The sequence below is a fragment of the Brassica napus genome (genome assembly GCF_020379485.1).
Source record: "Brassica napus cultivar Da-Ae chromosome C5 unlocalized genomic scaffold, Da-Ae chrC05_Random_38, whole genome shotgun sequence".
Lineage (NCBI taxonomy): Eukaryota > Viridiplantae > Streptophyta > Magnoliopsida > Brassicales > Brassicaceae > Brassica > Brassica napus.
Window position 1 is genome coordinate 1 of NW_026014291.1, and position 21889 is coordinate 21889.

The following is a 21889-nucleotide window of genomic DNA, read 5'->3' on the forward strand; positions in this document are numbered from 1 at the left end:
TGGGGGGCGTAGATCCTCACGGTTCAAAAGTTATGGAATTTCCAAAGCTAGAATCGTTTTAGATCGAAAAACAAAATAGAAAAGGGGTTGCCAACACGAGGACTTCCCGGGAGGTCACCCATCCTAGTACTACTCTCGCCCAAGCACGCTTAACTGCGGAGTTCTGATGGAATCCGGTGCATTAGTGCTGGTATGATCGCACCCGTCAGTACATGACTCGCGATTCCATTTGTCCTTTCGTTTCGACAATTCGAGTGGATGGCGTGGGACCCACAAGATTTGCTAGCATTTTTTTCTCGAACCAAAGTGCTCGAGATTGATGTAGAACACAACAATAACAACACCAAACACTCGAAAAACGCATCTTGACTATTTTACGCTCCGTAAATTTCAGCAGCCCGTTTGAGGGTCAAAACGGCTGAATTTGGGCCAAAAAATCGCGACGTCCTTTAACGCCCTTGATGGTTTCTAGGGCTTTCCAAAAAGGTGCTGTGGGCGGCGTAGATCCTCACGGTTCAAAAGTTATGGGTTTTCCAAAGCTAGAATCGTTTTAGATCGAAAAAACAAAATAGAAAAGGGGTTTGCAACACGAGGACTTCCCGGGAGGTCACCCATCCTAGTACTACTCTCGCCCAAGCACGCTTAGCTGCGGAGTTCTGATGGAATCCGGTGCATTAGTGCTGGTATGATCGCACCCGTCAGTACATGACTCGCGATTCCATTTGTCCTTTCGTTTCGACAATTCGAGTGGATGGCGTGGGACCCACAAGATTTGCTGGCATTTTTTTCTTGAACCAAAGTGCTCGAGATTGATGTAGAACACAACAACAACAACACCAAAACACTCGAAAACAATCTTGACTATTTTACGCTCCGTAAATTTCAGCAGCCCGTTTGAGGGTCAAAACGGCTGAATTTGGGGCCGAAAAATCGCGACGTCCTTTAACCGCCCTTGATGGTTTTTGGGCTTTCCGAAAAGGTGCTGTGGGCGGCGTAGATCCTCACGGTTCAAAAGTATGGGTTTCCAAAGCTAGAATCGTTTTAGATCGAAAAACAAAATAGAAAAGGGGTGCAACACGAGGACTTCCCGGGAGGTCACCCATCCTAGTAATACTCTCGCCCAAGCACGCTTAGCTGCGGAGTTCTGATGAGATCCGGTGCATTAGTGCTGGTATGATCGCACCCGTCAGTACATGACTCGCGATTCCATTTGTCCTTTCGTTTCGACAATTCGAGTGGATGGCGTGGGACCCACAAGATTTGCTGGCATTTTTTTTCTTGAACCAAAGTGCTCGAGATTGATGTAGAACACAACAACAACAACAAAAAACACTCGAAAAACACATCTTGACTATTTTACGCTCCGTAAAATTTCAGCAGCACGTTTGAGGGTCAAAACGGCTGAATTTGGGGCCGAAAAATCGCGACGTCTTTAACCGCCCTTGATGGTTTCTAGGGCTTTCCGAAAAGGTGCTGTGGGCGGCGTAGATCCTCACGGTTCAAAAGTTATGGGTTTTCCAAAGCTAGAATCGTTTTAGATCGAAAAACAAAATAGAAAAGGGGTGCAACACGAGGACTTCCCGGGAGGTCACCCATCCTAGTACTACTCTCGCCCAAGCACGCTTAACTGCGGAGTTCTGATGGAATCCGGTGCATTAGTGCTGGTATGATCGCACCCGTCAGTACATGACTCGCGATTCCATTTGTCCTTTCGAGTGGATGGTGTGGGACCCACAAGATTTGCTAGCATTTTTTTCTCGAACCAAAGTGCTCGAGATTGATGTAGAACACAACAAAACAACACCAAACACTCGAAAAACGCATCTTGACTATTTTACGCTCCGTAAATTTCAGCAGCCCGTTGAGGGTCAAAACGGCTGAATTTGGGGCCGAAAAATTGCGACGTCCTTTAACCGCCTTGATGGTTTCTAGGGCTTTCCAAAAAGGTGCTGTGGGCGGCGTAGATCCTCACGGTTCAAAAGTTATGGGTTTTCCAAAGCTAGAATCGTTTTAGATCGAAAAACAAAATAGAAAAAGGGGTGCAACACGAGGACTTCCCGGGAGGTCACCCATCCTAGTACTACTCTCGCCCAAGCACGCTTAGCTGCGGAGTTCTGATGGGATCCGGTGCATTAGTGCTGGTATGATCGCACCCGTCAGTACATGACTCGCGATTCCATTTGTCCTTTCGTTTCGACAATTCGAGTGGATGGCGTGGGACCCACAAGATTTGCTGGCATTTTTTTTCTCGAACCAAAGTGCTCGAGATTGATGTAGAACACAACAACAACAACACCAAACACTCGAAAAACACATCTTGACTATTTTACGCTCCGTAAATTTCAGCAGCCCGTTTGAGGGTCAAAACGGCTGAATTTGGGGCCGAAAAATCGCGACGTCCTTTAACCGCCCTTGATGGTTTTTAGGGCTTTCCGAAAAGGTGCTGTGGGCGGCGTAGATCCTCACGGTTCAAAAGTTATGGGTTTTCCAAAGCTATAATCGTTTTAGATCGAAAAACAAAATAGAAAGGGGTGCAACACGAGGACTTCCCGGGAGGTCACCCATCCTAGTACTACTCTCGCCCAAGCACGCTTAACTGCGGAGTTCTGATGGAATCCGGTGCATTAGTGCTGGTATGATCGCACCCGTCAGTACATGACTCGCGATTCCATTTGTCCTTTCGTTTCGACAATTCGAGTGGATGGTGGGACCCACAAGATTTGCTAGCATTTTTTTCTCGAACCAAAGTGCTCGAGATTGATGTAGAACACAACAATAACAACACCAAACACTCGAAAAACGCATCTTGACTATTTTACGCTCCGTAAATTTCAGCAGCCCGTTTGAGGGTCAAAACGGCTGAATTTGGGGCCGAAAAATCGCGACGTCCTTTAACCGCCCTTGATGGTTTCTAGGGCTTTCCGAAAAGGTGCTGTGGGCGGCGTAGATCCTCACGGTTCAAAAGTTATGGGTTTTCCAAAGCTAGAATCGTTTTAGATCGAAAAACAAAATAGAAAAGGGGTGCAACACGAGGACTTCCCGGGAGGCCACCCATCCTAGTACTACTCTCGCCCAAGCACGCTTAACTGCGGAGTTCTGATGGAATCCGGTGCATTAGTGCTGGTATGATCGCACCCGTCAGTACATGACTCGCGATTCCATTTGTCCTTTCGAGTGGATGGTGTGGGACCCACAAGATTTGCTAGCATTTTTTTCTCGAACCAAAGTGCTCGAGATTGATGTAGAACACAACAATAACAACACCAAACACTCGAAAAACGCATCTTGACTATTTTACGCTCCGTAAATTTCAGCAGCCCGTTTGAGGGTCAAAACGGCTGAATTTGGGGCCGAAAAATTGCGACGTCCTTTAACCGCCCTTGATGGTTTCTAGGGCTTTCCGAAAAGGTGCTGTGGGCGGCGTAGATCCTCACGGTTCAAAAGTTATGGGTTTTCCAAAGCTAGAATCGTTTTAGATCGAAAAACAAAATAGAAAAGGGGTGCAACACGAGGACTTCCCGGGAGGTCACCCATCCTAGTACTACTCTCGCCCAAGCACGCTTAGCTGCGGAGTTCTGATGGGATCCGGTGCATTAGTGCTGGTATGATCGCACCCGTCAGTACATGACTCGCGATTCCATTTGTCCTTTCGTTTCGACAATTCGAGTGGATGGCGTGGGACCCACAAGATTTGCTGGCATTTTTTTTCTTGAACCAAAGTGCTCGAGATTGATGTAGAACACAACAACAACAACAACAAACACTCGAAAAACACATCTTGACTATTTTACGCTCCGTAAATTTCAGCAGCCCGTTTGAGGGTCAAAACGGCTGAATTTGGGGCCGAAAAATCGCGACGTCCTTTAACCGCCCTTGATGGTTTCTAGGGCTTTCCGAAAAGGTGCTGTGGGCGGCGTAGATCCTCACGGTTCAAAAGTTATGGGTTTTCCAAAGCTAGAATCGTTTTAGATCGAAAAGCAAAATAGAAAAGGGGTGCAACACGAGGACTTCCCGGGAGGTCACCCATCCTAGTACTACTCTCGCCCAAGCACGCTTAACTGCGGAGTTCTGATGGAATCCGGTGCATTAGTGCTGGTATGATCGCACCCGTCAGTACATGACTCGCGATTCCATTTGTCCTTTCGTTTCGACAATTCGAGTGGATGGTGTGGGACCCACAAGATTTGCTAGCATTTTTTTCTCGAACCAAAGTGCTCGAGATTGATGTAGAACACAACAATAACAACACCAAACACTCGAAAAACGCATCTTGACTATTTTACGCTCCGTAAATTTCAGCAGCCCGTTTGAGGGTCAAAACGGCTGAATTTGGGGCCGAAAAATCGCGACGTCCTTTAACCGCCCTTGATGGTTACTAGGGCTTTCCAAAAAGGTGCTGTGGGCGGCGTAGATCCTCACGGTTCAAAAGTTATGGGTTTTCCAAAGCTAGAATCGTTTTAGATCGAAAAACAAAATAGAAAAGGGGTGCAACACGAGGACTTCCCGGGAGGTCACCCATCCTAGTACTACTCTCGCCCAAGCACGCTTAGCTGCGGAGTTCTGATGGATCCGGTGCATTAGTGCTGGTATGATCGCACCCGTCAGTACATGACTCGCGATTCCATTTGTCCTTTCGTTTCGACAATTCGAGTGGATGGCGTGGGACCCACAAGATTTGCTGGCATTTTTTTTCTCGAACCAAAGTGCTCGAGATTGATGTAGAACACAACAACAACAACACCAAACACTCGAAAAACACATCTTGACTATTTTACGCTCCGTAAATTTCAGCAGCCGTTTGAGGGTCAAAACGGCTGAATTTGGGGCCGAAAAATCGCGACGTCCTTTAACCGCCCATGATGGTTTTTGGGGCTTTCCGAAATGGTGTTGTGGGCGGCGTAGATCCTCACGGTTCAAAAGTTATGGGTTTCCAAAGCTAGAATCGTTTTAGATCGAAAAACAAAATAGAAAAGGGGTGCAACACGAGGACTTCCCGGGAGGTCACCCATCCTAGTACTACTCTCGCCCAAGCACGCTTAACTGCGGAGTTCTGATGGAATCCAGTGCATTAGTGCTGGTATGATCGCACCCGTCAGTACATGACTCGCGATTCCATTTGTCCTTTCGTTTCGACAATTCGAGTGGATGGCGTGGGACCCACAAGATTTGCTAGCATTTTTTTTCTCGAACCAAAGTGCTCGAGATTGATGTAGAACACAACAATAACAACACCAAATCTCGAAAAACGCATCTTGACTATTTTACGCTCCGTAAATTTCAGCAGCCCGTTTGAGGGTCAAAACGGCTGAATTTGGGGCCGAAAAATCGCGACGTCCTTTAACCGCCCTTGATGGTTTCTAGGGCTTTCCAAAAAGGTGCTGTGGGCGGCGTAGATCCTCACGGTTCAAAAGTTATGGGTTTTCCAAAGCTAGAATCGTTTTAGATCGAAAAACAAAATAGAAAAGGGGTGCAACACGAGGACTTCCCGGGAGGTCACCCATCCTAGTACTACTCTCGCCCAAGCACGCTTAGCTGCGGAGTTCTGATGGGATCCGGTGCATTAGTGCTGGTATGATCGCACCCGTCAGTACATGACACGCGATTCCATTTGTCCTTTCGTTTCGACAATTCGAGTGGATGGCGTGGGACCCACAAGATTTGCTGGCATTTTTTTTCTTGAACCAAAGTGCTCGAGATTGATGTAGAACACAACAACAACAACAACAAACACTCGAAAAACACATCTTGACTATTTTACGCTCCGTAAATTTCAGCAGCCCGTTTGAGGGTCAAAACGGCTGAATTTGGGGCCGAAAAATCGCGACGTCCTTTAACCGCCCTTGATGGTTTCTAGGGCTTTCCGAAAAGGTGCTGTGGGCGGCGTAGATCCTCACGGTTCAAAAGTTATGGGTTTTCCAAAGCTAGAATCGTTTTAGATCGAAAAACAAAATAGAAAAGGGGTGCAACACGAGGACTTCCCGGGAGGTCACCCATCCTAGTACTACTCTCGCCCAAGCACGCTTAACTGCGGAGTTCTGATGGAATCCGGTGCATTAGTGCTGGTATGATCGCACCCGTCAGTACATGACTCGCGATTCCATTTGTCCTTTCGTTTCGACAATTCGAGTGGATGGTGTGGGACCCACAAGATTTGCTAGCATTTTTTTCTCGAACCAAAGTGCTCGAGATTGATGTAGAACACAACAATAACAACACCAAACACTCGAAAAACGCATCTTGACTATTTTACGCTCCGTAAATTTCAGCAGCCCGTTTGAGGGTCAAAACGGCTGAATTTGGGGCCGAAAATTGCGACGTCCTTTAAACGCCCTTGATGGTTACTAGGGCTTTCCAAAAAGGTGCTGTGGGCGGCGTAGATCCTCACGGTTCAAAAGTTATGGGTTTTCCAAAGCTAGAATCGTTTTAGATCGAAAAACAAAATAGAAAAGGGGTGCAACACGAGGACTTCCCGGGAGGTCACCCATCCTAGTACTACTCTCGCCCAAGCACGCTTAGCTGCGGAGTTCTGATGGGATCCGGTGCATTAGTGCTGGTATGATCGCACCCGTCAGTACATGACTCGCGATTCCATTTGTCCTTTCGTTTCGACAATTCGAGTGGATGGCGTGGGACCCACAAGATTTGCTGGCATTTTTTTTCTCGAACCAAAGTGCTCGAGATTGATGTAGAACACAACAACAACAACACCAAACACTCGAAAAACACATCTTGACTATTTTACGCTCCGTAAATTTCAGCAGCCCGTTTGAGGGTCAAAACGGCTGAATTTGGGGCCGAAAAATCGCGACGTCCTTTAACCGCCCATGATGGTTTTTAGGGCTTTCCGAAATGGTGTTGTGGGCGGCGTAGATCCTCACGGTTCAAAAGTTATGGGATTTCCAAAGCTAGAATCGTTTTAGATCGAAAAACAAAATAGAAAAGGGGTGCAACACGAGGACTTCCCGGGAGGTCACCCATCCTAGTACTACTCTCGCCCAAGCACGCTTAACTGCGGAGTTCTGATGGAATCCAGTGCATTAGTGCTGGTATGATCGCACCCGTCAGTACATGACTCGCGATTCCATTTGTCCTTTCGTTTCGACAATTCGAGTGGATGGCGTGGGACCCACAAGATTTGCTAGCATTTTTTTCTCGAACCAAAGTGCTCGAGATTGATGTAGAACACAACAATAACAACACCAAATCTCGAAAAACGCATCTTGACTATTTTACGCTCCGTAAATTTCAGCAGCCCGTTTGAGGGTCAAAACGGCTGAATTTGGGGCCGAAAAATCGCGACGTCCTTTAACCGCCCTTGATGGTTTCTAGGGCTTTCCAAAAAGGTGCTGTGGGCGGCGTAGATCCTCACGGTTCAAAAGTTATGGGTTTTCCAAAGCTAGAATCGTTTTAGATCGAAAAACAAAATAGAAAAGGGGTGCAACACGAGGACTTCCCGGGAGGTCACCCATCCTAGTACTACTCTCGCCCAAGCACGCTTAGCTGCGGAGTTCTGATGGGATCCGGTGCATTAGTGCTGGTATGATCGCACCCGTCAGTACATGACACGCGATTCCATTTGTCCTTTCGTTTCGACAATTCGAGTGGATGGCGTGGGACCCACAAGATTTGCTGGCATTTTTTTTCTTGAACCAAAGTGCTCGAGATTGATGTAGAACACAACAACAACAACAACAAACACTCGAAAAACACATCTTGACTATTTTACGCTCCGTAAATTTCAGCAGCCCGTTTGAGGGTCAAAACGGCTGAATTTGGGGCCGAAAAATCGCGACGTCCTTTAACCGCCCTTGATGGTTTCTAGGGCTTTCCGAAAAGGTGCTGTGGGCGGCGTAGATCCTCACGGTTCAAAAGTTATGGGTTTTCCAAAGCTAGAATCGTTTTAGATCGAAAAACAAAATAGAAAAGGGGTGCAACACGAGGACTTCCCGGGAGGCCACCCATCCTAGTACTACTCTCGCCCAAGCACGCTTAACTGCGGAGTTCTGATGGAATCCGGTGCATTAGTGCTGGTATGATCGCACCCGTCAGTACATGACTCGCGATTCCATTTGTCCTTTCGTTTCGACAATTCGAGTGGATGGTGTGGGACCCACAAGATTTGCTAGCATTTTTTTCTCGAACCAAAGTGCTCGAGATTGATGTAGAACACAACAATAACAACACCAAACACTCGAAAAACGCATCTTGACTATTTTACGCTCCGTAAATTTCAGCAGCCCGTTTGAGGGTCAAAACGGCTGAATTTGGGGCCGAAAAATTGCGACGTCCTTTAAACGCCCTTGATGGTTACTAGGGCTTTCCAAAAAGGTGCTGTGGGCGGCGTAGATCCTCACGGTTCAAAAGTTATGGGTTTTCCAAAGCTAGAATCGTTTTAGATCGAAAAACAAAATAGAAAAGGGGTGCAACACGAGGACTTCCCGGGAGGTCACCCATCCTAGTACTACTCTCGCCCAAGCACGCTTAGCTGCGGAGTTCTGATGGGATCCGGTGCATTAGTGCTGGTATGATCGCACCCGTCAGTACATGACTCGCGATTCCATTTGTCCTTTCGTTTCGACAATTCGAGTGGATGGCGTGGGACCCACAAGATTTGCTGGCATTTTTTTCTTGAACCAAAGTGCTCGAGATTGATGTAGAACACAACAACAACAACACCAAACACTCGAAAAACACATCTTGACTATTTTACGCTCCGTAAATTTCAGCAGCCCGTTTGAGGGTCAAAACGGCTGAATTTGGGGCCAAAAAATCGCGACGTCCTTTAACCGCCCATGATGGTTTTTGGGGCTTTCCGAAATGGTGTTGTGGGCGGCGTAGATCCTCACGGTTCAAAAGTTATGGGATTTCCAAAGCTAGAATCGTTTTAGATCGAAAAACAAAATAGAAAAGGGGTGCAACACGAGGACTTCCCGGGAGGTCACCCATCCTAGTACTACTCTCGCCCAAGCACGCTTAACTGCGGAGTTCTGATGGATTCCAGTGCATAAGTGCTGGTATGATCGCACCTGTCAGTACATGACTCGCGATTCCATTTGTCCTTTCGTTTCGACAATTCGAGTGGATGGCGTGGGACCCACAAGATTTGCTAGCATTTTTTTTCTCGAACCAAAGTGCTCGAGATTGATGTAGAACACAACAATAACAACACCAAATCTCGAAAAACGCATCTTGACTATTTTACGCTCCGTAAATTTCAGCAGCCCGTTTGAGGGTCAAAACGGCTGAATTTGGGGCCGAAAAATCGCGACGTCCTTTAACCGCCCTTGATGGTTTCTAGGGCTTTCCAAAAAGGTGCTGTGGGCGGCGTAGATCCTCACGGTTCAAAAGTTATGGGTTTTCCAAAGCTAGAATCGTTTTAGATCGAAAAATAAAATAGAAAAGGGGTGCAACACGAGGACTTCCCGGGAGGTCACCCATCCTAGTACTACTCTCGCCCAAGCACGCTTAGCTGCGGAGTTCTGATGGGATCCGGTGCATTAGTGCTGGTATGATCGCACCCGTCAGTACATGACACGCGATTCCATTTGTCCTTTCGTTTCGACAATTCGAGTGGATGGCGTGGGACCCACAAGATTTGCTGGCATTTTTTTTCTCGAACCAAAGTGCTCGAGATTGATGTAGAACACAACAACAACAACACCAAACACTCGAAAAACACATCTTGACTATTTTACGCTCCGTAAATTTCAGCAGCCCGTTTGAGGGTCAAAACGGCTGAATTTGGGGCCGAAAAATCGCGACGTCCTTTAACCGCCCTTGATGGTTTCTAGGGCTTTCCTTGTGATCTCAAAAGGTCCATCAATTCTCGGCATAAGCTTGGACTTCCTCTCATTAGGAAACCTCTCTTTTCTTAGATGAACCCAGACTTTGTCACCTTCCTTAAAGACCATCTCACGCCTTCCTTTGTTGGCATGTTTGACATACTGCTTAGTTTTCTCTTCAATGTTGAGCCTAGCTTGCTCGTGGAGTTGTTTCACCATCTCTGCCTTCTTTTTTTTTTTTTTTTAATTGAATGTTAAATGTAACTCAAAAAAATAACCTTACATCAATTGTTTTCTATGACACTTAAGAGAAAAAAATTGAATTTAACAACTATCTGCTTCAAAGGAAAAACTCCATGCTCCCACTATCTGGTATCAAACCAGAATCTCATCCCTTCCTCATACTTCATATCCTCTCTTCTTCGAATCACCGTGAAGATATTTCTCATGTTCTTGTCCAATCTTCGTATCATTACTTGAGCCGGAGTAGGAGCCTCTCCATGCCTTATCTTATTCCTCTCCATCCAAAGCATATGTACTGCTGATTGTAACATATATCTCACAGTTAAAGTCTGAACTTCACTCCAATTTGAATCCCTCACAATCAATCCAATAAGGACATCCTACCTTGCAGTGTACTGATCCTTCAATACTCCTTTCATTAAAGCTTCCCAAACCTGAGCAGAGTACTCACATTCAAAGAACAAGTGATTTAAAGTCTCTATAGGCTCTTGGCAAAACCTACACGCTGCATCTACATTAGCATTCCCACACTTCATTCGATCACCCGTTGAGAGTCTTCTTCTAATAGCAATCCAATTAAGAAAGGAGAACTTAGGAGTGGCATGCTTAAACCATATCACTTTGTGCCAAGAACAAAGTTGATGTTTCTCTCTAATACTGAGCCATGTTTCCCTTGTTGAAAATACCTTCTTATACTTGCTTTTGTATTCCTCCACAGTGAAATATCCTCCTCTTGAACCCAGTTTTCTTTGAACTTCACAATCTCCATTTCAACTCTATTTAGAATCGTCACCCTGTGATTTCTTCTCCTATGACTTCGACTATCTGCCACCATTGCATCGACTGGAATATTCATATCAATATATCTCCCCTCGCATACCTCCTGAAGACAACCCAATGTAGACCAGTTCTCATGCCAGAAAGAGGTTTTTTCACCATTTCGAACCTCAGCTTTGTAAAACCTTTTAGCCATATCTCGACATTTAAGGATCTTTCTCCACATCCATGAACCACCTTGAGTATTATCTTTAATCGTCCATATGGATCCTTTTCTTATCAAGTAAATCTTTATCCAACTGATCCATGGTGATTGAGCTGACAGAATTCTCCAAATGAGTTTGAGACTACATACCTGATTTACTTCTTTTAGTGGCCTCAAACCCAAACCACCTTCTTCTTTTGTTTTACAAATATCCAGCCAAGAGACTTTAGCTTTTCTACAATTTAGCTCCGGTCCTGCCCATAGGAAAGCAGCACATATTCGATCTATTTCTTTGATGCAGCCACTTGGAAGCCGAAACGCAGCCATCCAAAACTTTGTTAAGCTTCAGATGACAGAGCTTATTAACTGTAAACGCCCCGCATATGAGAGAAACCTCCCCGTCCAAGAACTAATCTTCTTCCTGACCTTCTCAACCAATGGGAGAAAATCTGTTACAGTCATATTTTTTGTTAGGAGTGGGAGCCCCAAATATCTTACAGGAAGCCTTCCTGTCGCAAACTGAAATTGCCTACCTATCTCTTCTTCTCTGCTCACATCTCCAGCCATAAACAGAACAGATTTCTCCATACTAATCTTCAACCCACTACTCTTCTTGTCAAACTTCTCAAATACTCTCAAGATCCCTTCTACTGAATGCTTTGTCCCATCAGCAAAAATCATCAAATCATCAGCAAAACACAAGTGAGTAAGGTCTATATTCTTGCATTTCAGATGATATCCTATCTCCCCTTTAAATGCCGCCGCATCTAACAACTTGGATAAGACATTCATACAAATCACAAACAGATATGGAGAGAGTGAACAACCTTGTCTTAATCCTCTCCTGCTTTGAAAGTAGCCCGCAAGTTCTCCATTGACTAGTACCGAGAAAGAGGCTGATGTTACACAACGAGCTATCCAACTGATGAATTTTCTTGGTAATCTCAGAGCCTCCAATGTATTCAGCAGAAAGGTCCATTGTACTGAATCAAAAGCTTTCGAAATATCTACTTGCAGAGCACACCGAAGAGATATGTTATCACTATGATAATCCTTGACCAACTCAATTGCAAGCAGAACATTTTCCATTAGTAGGCGCTCCTTTATAAAAGCTGACTGATTCAAGGTAATGAACTTCGGCAACACACTCTTCAGCCTGTTTGCGATGAGTTTGGAAATCACCTTATACAATACATTGCAGCAGGATATGGGTCTGTAGTCCTTCATCATCTTCACTTCATCCTTTTTTGGTATAAGAGCCAAGATGGTAGAGTTTAAACCCTTAAGTAGAAACCCTGTTATGAAGAAGGATTGAATAGCCACTGTGATGTCTTCTCCAATAATCTCCCATGCTTCTTTAAAAAATTCAGTGGTGTAACCATCTTGGCCAGGAGACTTATTGCTCGGCATTCGAAACAGAACCTCTTTGATCTCTTCTTTTGTTACCTCTCTCTCCAGCCTAGCACAGTCTACTTCACTACATTTGAACCCCAACAACTCTGTTAACTCATCCACCGAAGCTCCTTCAAAATCCAAGGGTTGTTTTCTCATGAATTCGGCAAAGAAACCTTCAGCTTCCTTTTTTATCTCTTCGTCAGTCTTTGCTATTGATCCATCATCTCTCTGAATTTCATGAATAGTATTTCTGACCTCACGTATCTTCGCGGAATTATGATAGAACTGATTATTTCCATCCCCAACATCCAACCAGTGAACTTTTGACCTTTGCTTTAAAAATTCTTCTTCCAAGTCAGCCAATCTTTGCCATCTATCATAAGCAACACTCTTGTGGGAACCGAAATTCACACTGTCGATTTCCGTTTAAATAAGGAAACTAGGAAAACCCTAATTTCCCAGAGGACCCGGATATCTGTTAATTACCACACGTCAAGCAATCAGAACACGAGAATAACAACGATAAAAATAAGAAATCGAAAAGAGAGCAAAGTATATCTTTATTCCGAATCTGCGTATGAGCGTTACAACAAGGTATAAGCCTGGGCTCGAGAGCTGTCGGCGAGATTCCTAGTTCTAGCAACCCTAAGACGGCTAAACCTAATTGAGTCGCAGCTCGAAATAACAAAAACGGAAAATTGCCTAAATTGCTCTAAGTGCTAAGTTTGCTCTGAAAAAGTTCTTCCTCTGCTCCTCGCCTAGGACTCCTTATATACTAGCTCCAAGGTCGGTTTACGCTTTTACTCCTCTGCATTTAAGCCGTCATAGCGTAAAAATGGAGATATTCCATTTTTCCCGATCTTCACAATTATCTTCAAAACTTCCGTATTTATCCGCGGAAACTTGACATTTATCCTTCCTCGTGGGCCAAGCGTGAACCATGCTGTGGTTCACGGGCTTTTGGTTAGGAAAAATCGTAGGATGGGCCTCGAGTCGTGTTTTAGGTCCCTTTGGGCCGTCTTCCGACTCGACAAGTTTACTACGAGTTTTCCGCGGTTTCTAATCCGCGAAGTTTGATCGATGAATTAGAATAGTGGGAAACATGGACCGAGCTTGCTACGGTCTTCGGGAGATAGCATTCGAAGGTTTGACGAGAATGCAAAGACTGGTGTCGTATCGATGTTCGGAAAGGTTCAATCGCTACACAGCGACCGAACTTTGGCTCGAGCCCGGTCGCTACGTAGCGACCGAGCGGGACGATCGCTCGGTCGCTACGTAGCGACCGAGCTTTGGCTCCAGCTCGGTCGCTACGTAGCGACCGAGCTTGGCTGAGCTCGGTCGCTACGTAGCGACCGAGCGGGGCGATCGCTCGGTCGCTACGTAGCGACCGAGCTTTGGCTCGAGCGCGGTCGCTACGTAGCGACCGAGTGGGACGATCGCTCGGTCGCTACGTAGCGACCGAGCTTTGGCTCGACCTCGGTCGCTACGTAGCGACCGAGCGGGACGATCGCTCGGCCGCTATGTAGCGACCGAGCTTTGGATCGAGCTCGGTCGCTACGTAGTGACCGAGCAGGATGAGCGCTCGGTCGCTACATAGCGACCGAGCTTGGTTTGTTCGGTTTGAATCCCAAAGGATACTTCTTCGTAAAAACTTCGTATTGGTAATTTTTACGAAAATTACATCTCTCCTTTTACTATCTCTTTCGGAAATACGATCTCCGAGGATTTTCGGGTGGTAATTCCGTCGTAACCGTTTTTGACCCCAACAGTTAGCCCCCCAGCCCGTTGGGATCATGCATCGTAGGATCCTAGCGTGCGGTTAGGCATGTTTGGCAAGTTAGGCGTGATGGATGGAATTAATATCCGAAAGTCCGAGCTTGAATAGTAAATCCTCATGTCTATAAGAAGGGAGGTAACTTATTCCATAATTTTTTCATTTCATTATCTTCTCAAAGTTTAAGAGTGAAAGGATTCTTTCAACTTTCTCTCTCTATCATTGAGACTTTTCTTTTTCCTTTTTGTCAAAAATGTCTCGAGGGATTTCGGCAAACGCTCGGCCTACTATCTTCAATCACGGAACCGTCCATCACGGACGCGGTGAGGTTTTCCGAGAGATCGAGTTCGTGGCACATTCCGTTGACCCTGCCGAGGCCGACGCATACTGGGTGGCTATGTGTAACGCGGAGGAACCGCCTCCCGAGCCATGGATTCCCATGAGGCCTTTTTCGGAAAGGGTCATTGGGAGACCGAGCAGGTGTACCCTTCCGTTCCTTGGAACCATACGCAGCTTCTGTCACGTTCCGGAAAACGTGGATTTTCGATTACCCCTCGAGGGGGAGAGAGCCGACGAACCTCCCGAAGGCTTTTTTACTTTGTACGAGGAACATCTGATGCGTGCTCGCCTGTGGTTTCCCATTCCGTTGGTTATAGTAGAGTTTCTGAACCGTTTGGAAGTTTCGATAAGTCAGATTTCTCCCCGCGGTATAAAGCACCTTGTCGGGTTGCTAGTCTTGGGATACGAGCGAGGCATGGAGCTCACTGCTGATTATCTCGAAGCTTTCCTTACCCTGTCTCGAGTTGGGACCGATCGTCTGTATGGTTTAAAGTTGCGTACTCATATGGAAGTCCTGAAGGGATTCCCTCAGGATGGTTGTGGATGGAAGAGTTATTTTTTCTACGTTAGATTGGACCAAGCCTCGGTCGCCGTGGAGTGCCTTCCCTCGTTTAGGCGACTGTGGGAGACAGGAGGTAACGTACTGAACGATCACTCGTTGCCTTTCTTACTACCCGTTTTTTTTTTATATTCTTCCATATCTGTACTACGTTCATTTTGCAGTACACAACCCCATTCCTCCTTTTCCGGAAGATTTGTGCATCGTCCGAGACCTTCTCCGTGGTGGTCCGCTGTTTTGGGGTCATTTTTCTCCCGAGAGGGTCCGTGCGGTGGTCGAGGCTCATCGATTTCGTTTCAGCTCGTCAATTGATAATGTTATGGAGGCTTCTTTTGAAGATACCTCCTTATCCACTGTCTATGCCGCTCGGAGGAGCAGTGGTCGAGGGTCGCTTGATGCTGAGGAAGATGGAGAGCCGACCGTAGAGGATCCTATTTGGATGGACTGATCCTTTGTATTGATGATTGAGTTTGATTATCGTTTTATCTGTTTTCGGCCGAGTGTGGCCTTTTGGATTTTGCTTAGGCCTATTTGGCCGTATTTGTATTTACCGGGACTGGCCATTGGTGGCTTCGAATCCCTTGCCGCCTTACGCGGTTTATTTATATGATGAATGTTTCGTTACGAAAACTCACGAACGAACCAACAGATTGAGGCTGTCCATGTGTTGTTTCAAAAGTTATGGGATTTCCAAAGCTAGAATCGTTTTAGATCGAAAAAACAAAATAAAAAGGGGGTGCAACACGAGGACTTCCCGGGAGGTCACCCATCCTAGTACTACTCTCGCCCAAGCACGCTTAACTGCGGAGTTCTGATGGGATCCGGTGCATTAGTGCTGGTATGATCGCACCCATCAGTACATGACTCGCGATTCCATTTGTCATTTCGTTTCGACAATTCGAGTGGATGGCGTGGGACCCACAACATTTGCTGGCATTTTTTTTCTCGAACCAAAGTGCTTGAGATTGATGTAGAACACAACAACAACAACAACAACAACACCAAACACTCGAAAAACGCATCTTGGCTATTTTACGCTCCGTAAATTTCAGCAGCCCGTTTGAGGGTCAAAACGGCTGAATTTGGGGCCGAAAAATCGCGACGTCCTTTAACCGCCCTTGATGGTTTCTAGGGCTTTCCGAAATGGTGCTCGAGATTGATGTAGAACACAACAACAACAACACCAAACACTCGAAAAACACATCTTGACTATTTTACGCTCCGTAAATTTCAGCAGCCCGTTTGAGGGTCAAAAAGGCTGAATTTGGGGCCGAAAAATCGCGACGTCCTTTAACCGCCCTTGATGGTTTCTAGGGCTTTCCGAAAAGGTGCTGTGGGCGGCGTAGATCCTCACGGTTCAAAAGTTATGTGTTTTCCAAAGCTAGAATCATTTTAGATCGAAAAACAAAATAGAAAAGGGGTGCAACACGAGGACTTCCCGGGAGGTCACCCATCCTAGTACTACTCTCGCCCAAGCACGCTTAGCTGCGGAGTTCTGATGGGATCCGGTGCATTAGTGCTGGTATGATCGCACCCGTCAGTACATGACTCGCGATTCCATTTGTCCTTTCGTTTCGACAATTCGAGTGGATGGCGTGGGACCCACAAGATTTGCTGGCATTTTTTTTCTCGAACCAAAGTGCTCGAGATTGATGTAGAACACAACAACAACAACACCAAACACTCGAAAAACACATCTTGACTATTTTACGCTCCGTAAATTTCAGCAGCCGTTTGAGGGTCAAAACGGCTGAATTTGGGGCCGAAAAATCGCGACGTCCTTTAACCGCCCTTGATGGTTTTTAGGGCTTTCCGAAAAGGTGCTGTGGGCGGCGTAGATCCTCACGGTTCAAAAGTTATGGGTTTTCCAAAGCTAGAATCGTTTTAGATCGAAAAACAAAATAGAAAAGGGGTGCAACACGAGGACTTCCCGGGAGGTCACCCATCCTAGTACTACTCTCGCCCAAGCACGCTTAACTGCGGAGTTCTGATGGAATCCGGTGCATTAGTGCTGGTATGATCGCACCCGTCAGTACATGACTCGCGATTCCATTTGTCCTTTCGTTTCGACAATTCGAGTGGATGGCGTGGGACCCACAAGATTTGCTAGCATTTTTTTTCTCGAACCAAAGTGCTCGAGATTGATGTAGAACACAACAATAACAACACCAAATCTCGAAAAACGCATCTTGACTATTTTACGCTCCGTAAATTTCAGCAGCCCGTTTGAGGGTCAAAACGGCTGAATTTGGGGCCGAAAAATCGCGACGTCCTTTAACCGCCCTTGATGGTTTCTAGGGCTTTCCAAAAAGGTGCTGTGGGCGGCGTAGATCCTCACGGTTCAAAAGTTATGGGTTTTCCAAAGCTAGAATCGTTTTAGATCGAAAAACAAAATAGAAAAGGGGTGCAACACGAGGACTTCCCGGGAGGTCACCCATCCTAGTACTACTCTCGCCCAAGCACGCTTAGCTGCGGAGTTCTGATGGGATCCGGTGCATTAGTGCTGGTATGATCGCACCCGTCAGTACATGACTCGCGATTCCATTTGTCCTTTCGTTTCGACAATTCGAGTGGATGGCGTGGGACCCACAAGATTTGCTGGCATTTTTTTTCTCGAACCAAAGTGCTCGAGATTGATGTAGAACACAACAACAACAACACCAAACACTCGAAAAACACATCTTGACTATTTTACGCTCCGTAAATTTCAGCAGCCCGTTTGAGGGTCAAAACGGCTGAATTTGGGGCCGAAAAATCGCGACGTCCTTTAACCGCCCTTGATGGTTTCTAGGGCTTTCCGAAAAGGTGCTGTGGGCGGCGTAGATCCTCACGGTTCAAAAGTTATGGGTTTTCCAAAGCTAGAATCGTTTTAGATCGAAAAACAAAATAGAAAAGGGGTGCAACACGAGGACTTCCCGGGAGGTCACCCATCCTAGTACTACTCTCGCCCAAGCACGCTTAACTGCGGAGTTCTGATGGAATCCGGTGCATTAGTGCTGGTATGATCGCACCCGTCAGTACATGACTCGCGATTCCATTTGTCCTTTCGTTTCGACAATTCGAGTGGATGGCGTGGGACCCACAAGATTTGCTAGCATTTTTTTCTCGAACCAAAGTGCTCGAGATTGATGTAGAACACAACAATAACAACACCAAACACTCGAAAAACGCATCTTGACTATTTTACGCTCCGTAAATTTCAGCAGCCCGTTTGAGGGTCAAAACGGCTGAATTTGGGGCCGAAAAATCGCGACGTCCTTTAACCGCCCTTGATGGTTTCTAGGGCTTTCCAAAAAGGTGCTGTGGGCGGCGTAGATCCTCACGGTTCAAAAGTTATGGGTTTTCCAAAGCTAGAATCGTTTTAGATCGAAAAACAAAATAGAAAAGGGGTGCAACACGAGGACTTCCCGGGAGGTCACCCATCCTAGTACTACTCTCGCCCAAGCACGCTTAGCTGCGGAGTTCTGATGGGATCCGGTGCATTAGTGCTGGTATGATCGCACCCGTCAGTACATGACTCGCGATTCCATTTGTCCTTTCGTTTCGACAATTCGAGTGGATGGCGTGGGACCCACAAGATTTGCTGGCATTTTTTTTCTCGAACCAAAGTGCTCGAGATTGATGTAGAACACAACAACAACAACACCAAACACTCGAAAAACACATCTTGACTATTTTACGCTCCGTAAATTTCAGCAGCCCGTTTGAGGGTCAAAACGGCTGAATTTGGGGCCGAAAAATCGCGACGTCCTTTAACCGCCCTTGATGGTTTCTAGGGCTTTCCGAAAAGGTGCTGTGGGCGGCGTAGATCCTCACGGTTCAAAAGTTATGGGTTTTCCAAAGCTAGAATCGTTTTAGATCGAAAAACAAAATAGAAAAGGGGTGCAACACGAGGACTTCCCGGGAGGTCACCCATCCTAGTACTACTCTCGCCCAAGCACGCTTAACTGCGGAGTTCTGATGGAATCCGGTGCATTAGTGCTGGTATGATCGCACCCGTCAGTACATGACTCGCGATTCCATTTGTCCTTTCGTTTCGACAATTCGAGTGGATGGCGTGGGACCCACAAGATTTGCTAGCATTTTTTTCTCGAACCAAAGTGCTCGAGATTGATGTAGAACACAACAATAACAACACCAAACACTCGAAAAACGCATCTTGACTATTTTACGCTCCGTAAATTTCAGCAGCCCGTTTGAGGGTCAAAACGGCTGAATTTGGGGCCGAAAAATCGCGACGTCCTTTAACCGCCCTTGATGGTTTCTAGGGCTTTCCAAAAAGGTGCTGTGGGCGGCGTAGATCCTCACGGTTCAAAAGTTATGGGTTTTCCAAAGCTAGAATCGTTTTAGATCGAAAAACAAAATAGAAAAGGGGTGCAACACGAGGACTTCCCGGGAGGTCACCCATCCTAGTACTACTCTCGCCCAAGCACGCTTAGCTGCGGAGTTCTGATGGGATCCGGTGCATTAGTGCTGGTATGATCGCACCCGTCAGTACATGACTCGCGATTCCATTTGTCCTTTCGTTTCGACAATTCGAGTGGATGGCGTGGGACCCACAAGATTTGCTGGCATTTTTTTTCTCGAACCAAAGTGCTCGAGATTGATGTAGAACACAACAACAACAACACCAAACACTCGAAAAACACATCTTGACTATTTTACGCTCCGTAAATTTCAGCAGCCCGTTTGAGGGTCAAAACGGCTGAATTTGGGGCCGAAAAATCGCGACGTCCTTTAACCGCCCTTGATGGTTTCTAGGGCTTTCCAAAAAGGTGCTGTGGGCGGCGTAGATCCTCACGGTTCAAAAGTTATGGGTTTTCCAAAGCTAGAATCGTTTTAGATCGAAAAACAAAATAGAAAAGGGGTGCAACACGAGGACTTCCCGGGAGGTCACCCATCCTAGTACTACTCTCGCCCAAGCACGCTTAGCTGCGGAGTTCTGATGGGATCCGGTGCATTAGTGCTGGTATGATCGCACCCGTCAGTACATGACTCGCGATTCCATTTGTCCTTTCGTTTCGACAATTCGAGTGGATGGCGTGGGACCCACAAGATTTGCTGGCATTTTTTTTCTCGAACCAAAGTGCTCGAGATTGATGTAGAACACAACAACAACAACACCAAACACTCGAAAAACACATCTTGACTATTTTACGCTCCGTAAATTTCAGCAGCCCGTTTGAGGGTCAAAACGGCTGAATTTGGGGCCGAAAAATCGCGACGTCCTTTAACCGCCCTTGATGGTTTCTAGGGCTTTCCGAAAAGGTGCTGTGGGCGGCGTAGATCCTCACGGTTCAAAAGTTATGGGTTTTCCAAAGCTAGAATCGTTTTAGATCGAAAAACAAAATAGAAAAGGGGTGCAACACGAGGACTTCCCGGGAGGTCACCCATCCTAGTACTACTCTCGCCCAAGCACGCTTAACTGCGGAGTTCTGATGGAATCCGGTGCATTAGTGCTGGTATGATCGCACCCGTCAGTACATGACTCGCGATTCCATTTGTCCTTTCGTTTCGACAATTCGAGTGGATGGCGTGGGACCCACAAGATTTGCTAGCATTTTTTTCTCGAACCAAAGTGCTCGAGATTGATGTAGAACACAACAATAACAACACCAAACACTCGAAAAACGCATCTTGACTATTTTACGCTCCGTAAATTTCAGCAGCCCGTTTGAGGGTCAAAACGGCTGAATTTGGGGCCGAAAAATCGCGACGTCCTTTAACCGCCCTTGATGGTTTCTAGGGCTTTCCAAAAAGGTGCTGTGGGCGGCGTAGATCCTCACGGTTCAAAAGTTATGGGTTTTCCAAAGCTAGAATCGTTTTAGATCGAAAAACAAAATAGAAAAGGGGTGCAACACGAGGACTTCCCGGGAGGTCACCCATCCTAGTACTACTCTCGCCCAAGCACGCTTAGCTGCGGAGTTCTGATGGGATCCGGTGCATTAGTGCTGGTATGATCGCACCCGTCAGTACATGACTCGCGATTCCATTTGTCCTTTCGTTTCGACAATTCGAGTGGATGGCGTGGGACCCACAAGATTTGCTGGCATTTTTTTTCTCGAACCAAAGTGCTCGAGATTGATGTAGAACACAACAACAACAACACCAAACACTCGAAAAACACATCTTGACTATTTTACGCTCCGTAAATTTCAGCAGCCCGTTTGAGGGTCAAAACGGCTGAATTTGGGGCCGAAAAATCGCGACGTCCTTTAACCGCCCTTGATGGTTTCTAGGGCTTTCCGAAAAGGTGCTGTGGGCGGCGTAGATCCTCACGGTTCAAAAGTTATGGGTTTTCCAAAGCTAGAATCGTTTTAGATCGAAAAACAAAATAGAAAAGGGGTGCAACACGAGGACTTCCCGGGAGGTCACCCATCCTAGTACTACTCTCGCCCAAGCACGCTTAACTGCGGAGTTCTGATGGAATCCGGTGCATTAGTGCTGGTATGATCGCACCCGTCAGTACATGACTCGCGATTCCATTTGTCCTTTCGTTTCGACAATTCGAGTGGATGGCGTGGGACCCACAAGATTTGCTAGCATTTTTTTTCTCGAACCAAAGTGCTCGAGATTGATGTAGAACACAACAATAACAACACCAAATCTCGAAAAACGCATCTTGACTATTTTACGCTCCGTAAATTTCAGCAGCCCGTTTGAGGGTCAAAACGGCTGAATTTGGGGCCGAAAAATCGCGACGTCCTTTAACCGCCCTTGATGGTTTCTAGGGCTTTCCAAAAAGGTGCTGTGGGCGGCGTAGATCCTCACGGTTCAAAAGTTATGGGTTTTCCAAAGCTAGAATCGTTTTAGAT

At 46.3% G+C, this 21889-nt stretch overlaps 32 non-coding genes across 32 annotated transcripts; all 32 read right to left on the reverse strand.

Annotated features, from left to right (window-relative positions):
- Positions 1-84: 84 nt before the first annotated feature.
- Positions 85-204, reverse strand: LOC125594892. Its single transcript, XR_007330046.1, has one exon. It is a non-coding gene; the product is annotated as a 5S ribosomal RNA (ribosomal RNA).
- A 374-nt stretch (positions 205-578) lies between these two features.
- LOC125594890 lies at positions 579-697 on the reverse strand. The gene has a single exon (XR_007330044.1). It is a non-coding gene; the product is annotated as a 5S ribosomal RNA (ribosomal RNA).
- A 369-nt stretch (positions 698-1066) lies between these two features.
- LOC125594888 lies at positions 1067-1185 on the reverse strand. The gene has a single exon (XR_007330042.1). It is a non-coding gene; the product is annotated as a 5S ribosomal RNA (ribosomal RNA).
- Positions 1186-1559: 374 nt separating this feature from the next.
- LOC125594866 lies at positions 1560-1678 on the reverse strand. The gene has a single exon (XR_007330020.1). It is a non-coding gene; the product is annotated as a 5S ribosomal RNA (ribosomal RNA).
- Positions 1679-2036: 358 nt separating this feature from the next.
- On the reverse strand, positions 2037-2155 carry LOC125594854. The gene has a single exon (XR_007330008.1). It is a non-coding gene; the product is annotated as a 5S ribosomal RNA (ribosomal RNA).
- Positions 2156-2528: 373 nt separating this feature from the next.
- Positions 2529-2647, reverse strand: LOC125594867. The gene has a single exon (XR_007330021.1). It is a non-coding gene; the product is annotated as a 5S ribosomal RNA (ribosomal RNA).
- Positions 2648-3018: 371 nt separating this feature from the next.
- On the reverse strand, positions 3019-3137 carry LOC125594885. Its single transcript, XR_007330039.1, has one exon. It is a non-coding gene; the product is annotated as a 5S ribosomal RNA (ribosomal RNA).
- Positions 3138-3497: 360 nt separating this feature from the next.
- On the reverse strand, positions 3498-3616 carry LOC125594865. Its single transcript, XR_007330019.1, has one exon. It is a non-coding gene; the product is annotated as a 5S ribosomal RNA (ribosomal RNA).
- Positions 3617-3990: 374 nt separating this feature from the next.
- Positions 3991-4109, reverse strand: LOC125594868. The gene has a single exon (XR_007330022.1). It is a non-coding gene; the product is annotated as a 5S ribosomal RNA (ribosomal RNA).
- A 373-nt stretch (positions 4110-4482) lies between these two features.
- On the reverse strand, positions 4483-4600 carry LOC125594889. The gene has a single exon (XR_007330043.1). It is a non-coding gene; the product is annotated as a 5S ribosomal RNA (ribosomal RNA).
- Positions 4601-4972: 372 nt separating this feature from the next.
- On the reverse strand, positions 4973-5091 carry LOC125594882. The gene has a single exon (XR_007330036.1). It is a non-coding gene; the product is annotated as a 5S ribosomal RNA (ribosomal RNA).
- Positions 5092-5464: 373 nt separating this feature from the next.
- LOC125594876 lies at positions 5465-5583 on the reverse strand. Its single transcript, XR_007330030.1, has one exon. It is a non-coding gene; the product is annotated as a 5S ribosomal RNA (ribosomal RNA).
- A 374-nt stretch (positions 5584-5957) lies between these two features.
- On the reverse strand, positions 5958-6076 carry LOC125594869. Its single transcript, XR_007330023.1, has one exon. It is a non-coding gene; the product is annotated as a 5S ribosomal RNA (ribosomal RNA).
- Positions 6077-6448: 372 nt separating this feature from the next.
- On the reverse strand, positions 6449-6567 carry LOC125594887. Its single transcript, XR_007330041.1, has one exon. It is a non-coding gene; the product is annotated as a 5S ribosomal RNA (ribosomal RNA).
- Positions 6568-6941: 374 nt separating this feature from the next.
- On the reverse strand, positions 6942-7060 carry LOC125594883. Its single transcript, XR_007330037.1, has one exon. It is a non-coding gene; the product is annotated as a 5S ribosomal RNA (ribosomal RNA).
- Positions 7061-7432: 372 nt separating this feature from the next.
- On the reverse strand, positions 7433-7551 carry LOC125594844. Its single transcript, XR_007329997.1, has one exon. It is a non-coding gene; the product is annotated as a 5S ribosomal RNA (ribosomal RNA).
- Positions 7552-7925: 374 nt separating this feature from the next.
- Positions 7926-8044, reverse strand: LOC125594886. The gene has a single exon (XR_007330040.1). It is a non-coding gene; the product is annotated as a 5S ribosomal RNA (ribosomal RNA).
- A 373-nt stretch (positions 8045-8417) lies between these two features.
- LOC125594845 lies at positions 8418-8536 on the reverse strand. The gene has a single exon (XR_007329998.1). It is a non-coding gene; the product is annotated as a 5S ribosomal RNA (ribosomal RNA).
- A 373-nt stretch (positions 8537-8909) lies between these two features.
- Positions 8910-9028, reverse strand: LOC125594891. Its single transcript, XR_007330045.1, has one exon. It is a non-coding gene; the product is annotated as a 5S ribosomal RNA (ribosomal RNA).
- A 373-nt stretch (positions 9029-9401) lies between these two features.
- LOC125594846 lies at positions 9402-9520 on the reverse strand. The gene has a single exon (XR_007329999.1). It is a non-coding gene; the product is annotated as a 5S ribosomal RNA (ribosomal RNA).
- A 6287-nt stretch (positions 9521-15807) lies between these two features.
- On the reverse strand, positions 15808-15926 carry LOC125594843. Its single transcript, XR_007329996.1, has one exon. It is a non-coding gene; the product is annotated as a 5S ribosomal RNA (ribosomal RNA).
- A 565-nt stretch (positions 15927-16491) lies between these two features.
- On the reverse strand, positions 16492-16610 carry LOC125594847. Its single transcript, XR_007330000.1, has one exon. It is a non-coding gene; the product is annotated as a 5S ribosomal RNA (ribosomal RNA).
- A 373-nt stretch (positions 16611-16983) lies between these two features.
- On the reverse strand, positions 16984-17102 carry LOC125594870. Its single transcript, XR_007330024.1, has one exon. It is a non-coding gene; the product is annotated as a 5S ribosomal RNA (ribosomal RNA).
- A 373-nt stretch (positions 17103-17475) lies between these two features.
- On the reverse strand, positions 17476-17594 carry LOC125594848. Its single transcript, XR_007330001.1, has one exon. It is a non-coding gene; the product is annotated as a 5S ribosomal RNA (ribosomal RNA).
- Positions 17595-17968: 374 nt separating this feature from the next.
- On the reverse strand, positions 17969-18087 carry LOC125594871. Its single transcript, XR_007330025.1, has one exon. It is a non-coding gene; the product is annotated as a 5S ribosomal RNA (ribosomal RNA).
- A 373-nt stretch (positions 18088-18460) lies between these two features.
- Positions 18461-18579, reverse strand: LOC125594849. The gene has a single exon (XR_007330002.1). It is a non-coding gene; the product is annotated as a 5S ribosomal RNA (ribosomal RNA).
- Positions 18580-18953: 374 nt separating this feature from the next.
- LOC125594872 lies at positions 18954-19072 on the reverse strand. The gene has a single exon (XR_007330026.1). It is a non-coding gene; the product is annotated as a 5S ribosomal RNA (ribosomal RNA).
- Positions 19073-19445: 373 nt separating this feature from the next.
- On the reverse strand, positions 19446-19564 carry LOC125594850. Its single transcript, XR_007330003.1, has one exon. It is a non-coding gene; the product is annotated as a 5S ribosomal RNA (ribosomal RNA).
- A 374-nt stretch (positions 19565-19938) lies between these two features.
- Positions 19939-20057, reverse strand: LOC125594851. The gene has a single exon (XR_007330004.1). It is a non-coding gene; the product is annotated as a 5S ribosomal RNA (ribosomal RNA).
- Positions 20058-20431: 374 nt separating this feature from the next.
- Positions 20432-20550, reverse strand: LOC125594873. Its single transcript, XR_007330027.1, has one exon. It is a non-coding gene; the product is annotated as a 5S ribosomal RNA (ribosomal RNA).
- A 373-nt stretch (positions 20551-20923) lies between these two features.
- On the reverse strand, positions 20924-21042 carry LOC125594852. Its single transcript, XR_007330005.1, has one exon. It is a non-coding gene; the product is annotated as a 5S ribosomal RNA (ribosomal RNA).
- Positions 21043-21416: 374 nt separating this feature from the next.
- Positions 21417-21535, reverse strand: LOC125594874. The gene has a single exon (XR_007330028.1). It is a non-coding gene; the product is annotated as a 5S ribosomal RNA (ribosomal RNA).
- Between the last annotated feature and the right edge of the window lie 354 nt (positions 21536-21889).